This window comes from Rattus norvegicus, chromosome 9, assembly GCF_036323735.1.
Source record: "Rattus norvegicus strain BN/NHsdMcwi chromosome 9, GRCr8, whole genome shotgun sequence".
NCBI classification, from domain to species: Eukaryota; Metazoa; Chordata; class Mammalia; order Rodentia; family Muridae; genus Rattus; species Rattus norvegicus.
In genome coordinates this window covers 33,194,153-33,200,992 of record NC_086027.1, presented here as the reverse complement: position 1 = coordinate 33,200,992, position 6,840 = coordinate 33,194,153, and the positions used below count along the sequence as shown (strand labels likewise).

General features: G+C 44.7%; 1 pseudogene; it reads right to left on the bottom strand.

Annotated features, from left to right (window-relative positions):
* Positions 1-6,131: 6,131 nt before the first annotated feature.
* LOC120094935 (small nucleolar RNA SNORA17) lies at positions 6,132-6,239 on the bottom strand (annotated as a pseudogene).
* Between the last annotated feature and the right edge of the window lie 601 nt (positions 6,240-6,840).

Genomic DNA, 6,840 nt, shown 5'->3' with positions numbered 1-6,840 from the left:
GAATAGTGATTATTGCTTCCTGTTATATTCATATTTGGATGTGAGGTTATGTTTGTGTGCTTTTCTTCTCTTTGTTTTGTTGCCAAGACGATTAGTTTCTTGCTTCTTCTAGGGTATAGCTTGCCTCCTTATGTTGGGCTTTACCATTTATTATCCTTTGTAGTGCTGGATTTGTAGAAAGATATTGTGTAAATTTGGTTTTGTCGTGGAATATCTTGGTTTCTCCATCTATGTTAATTGAGAGTTTTGCAGGATACAGTAACCTGGGCTGGCATTTGTGTTCTCTTAGGGTCTATATGACATCAGTCCAGGATCTTCTGGCCTTCATAGTTTCTGGTGAAAAGTCTGGTGTGATTCTGATAGGTCTGCCTTTATATGTTACTTGTCCTTTTTCCCTTACTGCTTTTAATATTCTTTCTTTATTTTGTGCGTTTGGTGTTTTGACTATTATGTGACGGGAGGTGTTTCTTTTCTGGTCCAATCTATTTGGAGTTCTGTAGGCTTCTTGTATGCCTATGGGTATCTCTTTATTTAGGTTAGGGAAGTTTTCTTCTATGATTTTGTTGAAGATATTTACTGGTCCTTTGAGCTGGGAGTCTTCACTCTCTTCTATACCTATTATCCTTAGGTTTGATCTTCTCATTGTGTCCTGGATTTCCTGTATGTTTTGGACCAGTAGCTTTTTCCGCTTTACATTATCTTTGACAGTTGAGTCAATGATTTCTATGGAATCTTCTGCTCCTGAGATTCTCTCTTCCATCTCTTGTATTCTGTTGGTGAAGCTCGTATCTACAGCTCCTTGTCTCTTCTTTTGGTTTTCTATATCCAGGGTTGTTTCCATGTGTTCTTTCTTGATAGCTTCTATTTCCATTTTTAATTCCTCCAACTGTTTGATTGTGTTTTCCTGGAATTCTTTCAGGGATTTTTGTGATTCCTCTCTGTAGGCTTCTACTTGTTCTCTAAGGGAGTTCTTCTCGTCTTTCTTGAAGTCCTCCAGCATCATGATCAAATATGATTTTGAAACTAGATCTTGCTTTTCTGGTGTGTTTGGATATTCCGTGTTTGCTTTGGTGGGAGAATTGGGCTCCGATCATGACATGTAGTCTTGGTTTCTGTTGCTTGGGTTCCTGCGCTTGCCTCTCGCCATCAGATTATCTCTAGTGTTACTTTGTTCTGTTATTTCTGACAGTGGCTAGACTGTCCTATAAGCCTGTGTGTCAGGAGTGCTATAGACCTGTTTTCCTGTTTTCTTTCAGCCAGTTATGGGGACAGAGTGTTCTGCTTTTGGGCATGTAGTTTTTCCTATCTACAGGCCTTCATCTGTTCCTGTGGGCCTGTGTCTGGTGTTCACCAGGCAGGTCACTTGCAGCAGAAAAGTTTTTAATTCCTGTGGTCCCAAGGCTCAAGTTTGCTCGTGGGGTGCTGCCTATGAGCTCTCCACAGCAGCAGCAACCAGGAAGACCTGTGCTGCCCTTTCCGGGAGCTTCCATGCACCAGGGTTCCAGATGGCGTTTGGTGTTTTCCTCTGGCGTCAGAGATGTGTGCAGAGTGCAGTCTCTTCTGGTTTCCCAGGCGTGTCTGCCTCTCTGTAGGTTTAGCTCTCCCTCCCACGGGATTTGGGTGCAGAGAACTGTTTATCTGGTCTGTCCCTTCAGGTTCCGGTGGTGTCTCAGGCGCAGGGGTCCTGAGAAACCCAGAGGCCGTATACAGTTTCCTCTTGGGCCAGGGATGTGGGCAGTGTTGGTGGTCTCTTCCGGTCTGCAGCCTCAGGAGTGCCCACATGACCAAGCGGTGAGGTATCTCTCCCACGGGGTTTGGGAGCAGAGAGCTGCTGCGGGCCGGGATCTGCGGGTTTGGGACTCCCGGTAAACACACCTATAGTTACTTCTAATATCTAAATTCTAGCTTATTTTTGGTCAGTTGGTTACTCCTCTTTGAAGGATGTGGAAAATTATTTTTATTTTCTTTTATCTGACAACTAGTAGACTATTTAAGGATTTTGTTTCATCCTAACTCACAGTTGGGTCTCATTTTCTTTGGGGAATTTAGAAAGTACACTTTCTTCTTGTTGTTACTAGAATTTCATTTCTCTTTCAAACTCCTTAAAAGGTATTCTTTGAAAATTTCATGTGTGTATGTACAATGAAATATGATTATATTAACCCTCCAGTGTCCTTCTCTAACTCCCCGCAGGCCTCCTCAACACATTTATGTTCCAAGGTCATGCCCTTTCCTTCTTTAAAAATTAACCACTATGTCCAGTTACTGTCCCATATATATTCGTGAGTTTGGTGCCATCCGTAGAGCATTGGAAGTCAACTAGTAATGCCCACATCCCTGAAGAAAGACCACAGTCAGCTACCAATGCTTATAGTTTCTCACTTGGAGTAGAGCTTTATTAGCTCCTCTCTCATGAGCGTCTCACTCATCCATACTAGAATTCCAACCAGCTTGATCTTTTGCAGGTAACTGCAGGTGCTATAAATTCATGAATGTAATGGTCATGTCGTGGTCAAAACACAGTGTTTCACTGTCCCTCCCTGCCCTCTGGCTCTGCATTCTTCCTCTTCCTCTTTCACGAATTTCAGTGAAGATTATCATCTCCTTTCCCCCCTCTGGAAAAGGAGTATTAACAAAGATTCATTATAAATAAGAATTATGACCTAACTAAAGTAAATCCACTTATCCTTTACCACTCTTGTCCTCAAAAAGCAAGACACATTTCATGAAAGATGGACTGGTACTTAATGATTATAACTTTTTTTTTTTCTAGTCAAATATGTAACTCTTGAAAGAGCTCTGAGTAGGTTAGATGAGGAAATGCTGAGGAAAACGTAGTAATACTTTCTATAATATGTGATAGAGTTAATTTCATGAGGTGAACCTGAAAGGTGTTTCCTGTTTAGTCTTCTTGCCACCTTGGTGCAAGCTAGAATTATCGTAGAAGAGAAAGCTCAGTTGAGGGAATGCCTTGTAGGCAAGTGTGTGATGCAATTTTTTTGATTGATGATTGTTATGAGAGGGCCCAGCCCACTATGGGCAGTGGCACCCCTGGGCAGGTGGTTCTGGGTTCCATAACAAAGCAGGCTGCTCAACCCACAGAGAGCATGTGTCTGCACGAGAGCATGCTCATGGCAGTCAGAGGATGCCACACGGGTCCCAGAAATGAAACTCAGGTTCTCAAGCATAGCAGTAGGCACTTTTACCCTCCGAGCCATCCTGCTGGCCCCATAGTATCTTCCAATGTGCTCACAGTTATAGCACACTCTCTATCCCTGAGATAAACTTATTCTAGGCTTGAATGTCTAGGTGTGTGTTTTCAATTCTTTATTTTTTAAAAAGATTTATTTATGTATTTTTACATATATTAGTACACTATCATTGTCTTCAGACACACCAGAAGAGGGGGATCGGATCCTATGGTTATGAGCCACCATGTGGTTGCTGGGACTTGAACTCAGGACCTCTGGAAGAGCAATGAGTGCTCTTAACCGCTGAGCCATCTCTCCAGCCCCAGTTCTTAATTGTAAAACATTTAATTGTTCTAGTGTTTGTTTCGTCTTCTATTGTAAAAGATGATCTGTGCTACTTCTATTGGTTAAATAACTGTCCCAGACCATTAATAATTAATTGCCTTTTCTGTTTTGATTCTGGTAATTTCAAGTGCATTTCAGATCAAGCTTATTTTTATTATTAGAAAAACCACTTTTTATTGGTGTGTGTGTGTGTGTGTGTGTGTGTGTGTGTGTGTGTGTGTGTGTGAATTTCCCATCCTGCACCCCAATCCCACTCATCTTTCCCCACCATACTCACCTTCTACCCTTGCAACCTCCTCCAATAGAGAAAAATATCTTGTTTTGGAAGCTGTAGTATGTCATATTTATTGTAACTCCTTGATCTGGTGGGAGACCTCTGGCTTGTGCTACTCTATGAATACTGAATCCTCACTGGGACTCCTCTTGGATAGCTTGTTGCCTTTTGCCATGGAGCTCCTGTAGTTTAGATCTGTAGAACTGGCCCCTTCATGTGCTTCAGATCTTCATCCCTGGAGGGGATATTGAGTTAAGCCAATTCAAGCCCTGGGGATCTGGGCCTGAGAGGTATCTGAGCCGGTCAGCCCATGGACTCTCTTGCTCTCACACCTTTGGGGCTGGCTCACTTTCAACCCCTGCAACGGGGGTGTGGGGGGTGGGGGTGGGTTGGGGGTGGGGGTGGGGGGGTGGGGGGTCTGCCCTGCTGCCCAGGTGAGGTGTAGGGCTCACTTTCCCCTATGTTGCAGCTGGTGAGGGACATGGCTAGTTCTCTCACCCTCAGGACCCCGGGGCCAGCTCCTTGTCAGCCATAGATGGTAAGAGGTCAGTGTGGAGAGCTTTTGGGCTGGCCTTGTAGGAATTTGGCAGGAATTTGATCTTGGGCTAGGACTTGGAAGTAGGCTCAGATAAGAATATTTACATTCGTGCTGATACAAAGATCAAGGTAAACTCAGCTGAGGAATGTGTGGAATGCCTTTTATCTTGGACATCCTGATAAGCCCCTAGAAACAGTGATCAGGGGACTTTGTTTATTGCCTTGTTAGTTCCTTGACCTAGAACTAGCCTTACTCTTTGCATGTACTTAGAATGGAATAAAAGCAGGCTGGAGAAAAACCCGATTTAGCCTCAGCGCTGGTTGGAGTCAAGCTATAATATAGTCTAATTGTCTTTTTTCTTTTCAATCCTCAATCCCTTCCACGAGACTCCGTTGACTGACCGAGCTGGCGTGGTCAGATCAGGGAGGAGAGAAGGCCATCTCTCCCTCATCCGTGCTACTGTTCAGCAGACTAGAGGCTGACCCAGCTTCTCCTGCACTCATGCCCACGGGGGCAGCTCACCTGCAACCCCCACATCCAGGACCATCTCTTCTGGCAGGGCCTGGCTCTTCTGCACCGATGACCCCAGGGTCAGCTTTCCTGCCTGCTGTCGGTGTCAAGGGACATCTCTTTCTTGCGTTTGTCACCACATCCACGGCAGACAAAAGGTGAAGCCACCTTTCCCACGTTCAAGCCCTCGAGCCAGCACACCCATGACCCTCCCACCAGAGTCAGCTCAACTGTGCTGCCTATGCCAGGTGAAGGGCCGGCTCTCCCTAGTGCTCCCAGAGCCAGTTCTTGTATGATGTCCACGTGAGCGGGACCAGTCCCGCACTGCGGTCAGATAGCATTTTGTCTCCAGCCGCTGCATGGACCCAGATGTGGTCCCGGGTGATAGCACAGGCCAAGACACCCCCACCCCCACCTGCCGTGGTCCAGAGGGTCATCACTGGCTACTCACACCAGACTGTTCCTCACTACCTCTGAGTCTCCAGTTCTCTCTTCATTATGCCCACATCCTTCTGCTTCTCTTTCTTTTCCATTTCTCCACTGCTTGCTAAGTAAGACTGTCTGGGGTTATCTCAGGAGTGGTCTATGCTCCATTTGTGCATTGTGGTGCCTGGCGTGGGTCATCTCAGGCTACCTTCCCATAGCGCCAATCTCCTAGGGACTGCTCCTTGCCCAGCCCACCTGTGAGAATTGTCTGTCTCAGGTCACTTCCGCCCAGGGCCTATGGTCCTGAAAATCCCTAGGGGCTTCCGCCAGCCTTACACCCACCTGCCTCTGGTCAAGGCTAGGCCTAGTTCCATTCTCGACCCACAGTTCTCGGGAGGAGCAGGAGCATTCTTACAAAACCGCAGAATGTACTGACTGATAGTTACCTGACCCTCTGGTCCCAGATAGAGTTCGAATGCATGTCATAACGTCCCCATGCTTGCTAACCGATAGATTCAATAAGTTTAAACTGTGCTGATGTAACCTGTACCCCTAAAAGGTATATAAAAAAAACTGCTTGTTATAGCCATTTGGGGTCTCCTAGTTATTCACCACGAGGGGCTGATTGAAGGTCAACAACAGCGCGCCAGGAAATAAACTCTGGAGAATTAACCTCTTGAGTTTGCGTCGAACTCCGTTCTCCGGTCTCACTTGGGGGGCTCTCCCCGGAGTTAAGACTCACTTCGAGTCTTATAGTCTCCCGAGGTGTTCTAGTCTCTGGCTTGCTACCCATCTGGGCCTGCCTGGTGCCTGCCAGGGGGGCATCTCGGGCTCACTTTTTTCAGCAAATGTTAGGCTACTAATCATTCAGATGTTCATTAAGTCAGAACACTGAACACAGACCTCTTCTCTTGGCCACATGTGACTGAGCAGTCATATCTGCAATGCCTCTAGGGGCATCTGTAATCTTGCTTCTTAATCTAGTAGAATTGACTTGTGGCACATCCATTCTTAATCGCTGCTAAATATGGTTTCAGATCGCACTAATAAGGCTCCCTTTATTAAGTTCTCTCTTTTTTCCTGATTTAGTCCTCTGATAAACTTTTGGGTTGTTTTCAAAATAAACTCTACTGCACTAACTGTCCTAAGAATGTGTCTGGGGCTTTGATGGATTAGTTAGTTTTATTAGTTTGGTTTTATTTCCTCCCCATTCAGCAGTAGATAGGGTCTTTTCACGGAAGCCTTTTAATTTCCCTCATAATATTTTATATTTTTCATCATTAGCAACATACATTTATTTTGGAGACTAATATTCTAATTGTGCATCACGAATGTGTTTCACTACATTGTGGATAATGCTATTTTAGCAATATTTTTGTACATTTATTTTGGATTTGATCACTTAACAGAGGAGTCAGAAGACCAAAGGATTGCTAAAGCCATTTTAATTCCTTTAGATTACTTAGTTAAATGAATGCATTATTTCAAAAGTTATGAATATACTTTCCTGTTTTCTTAAAGTAATGAATGCATCTTATGTTTCTGGCTATACATGT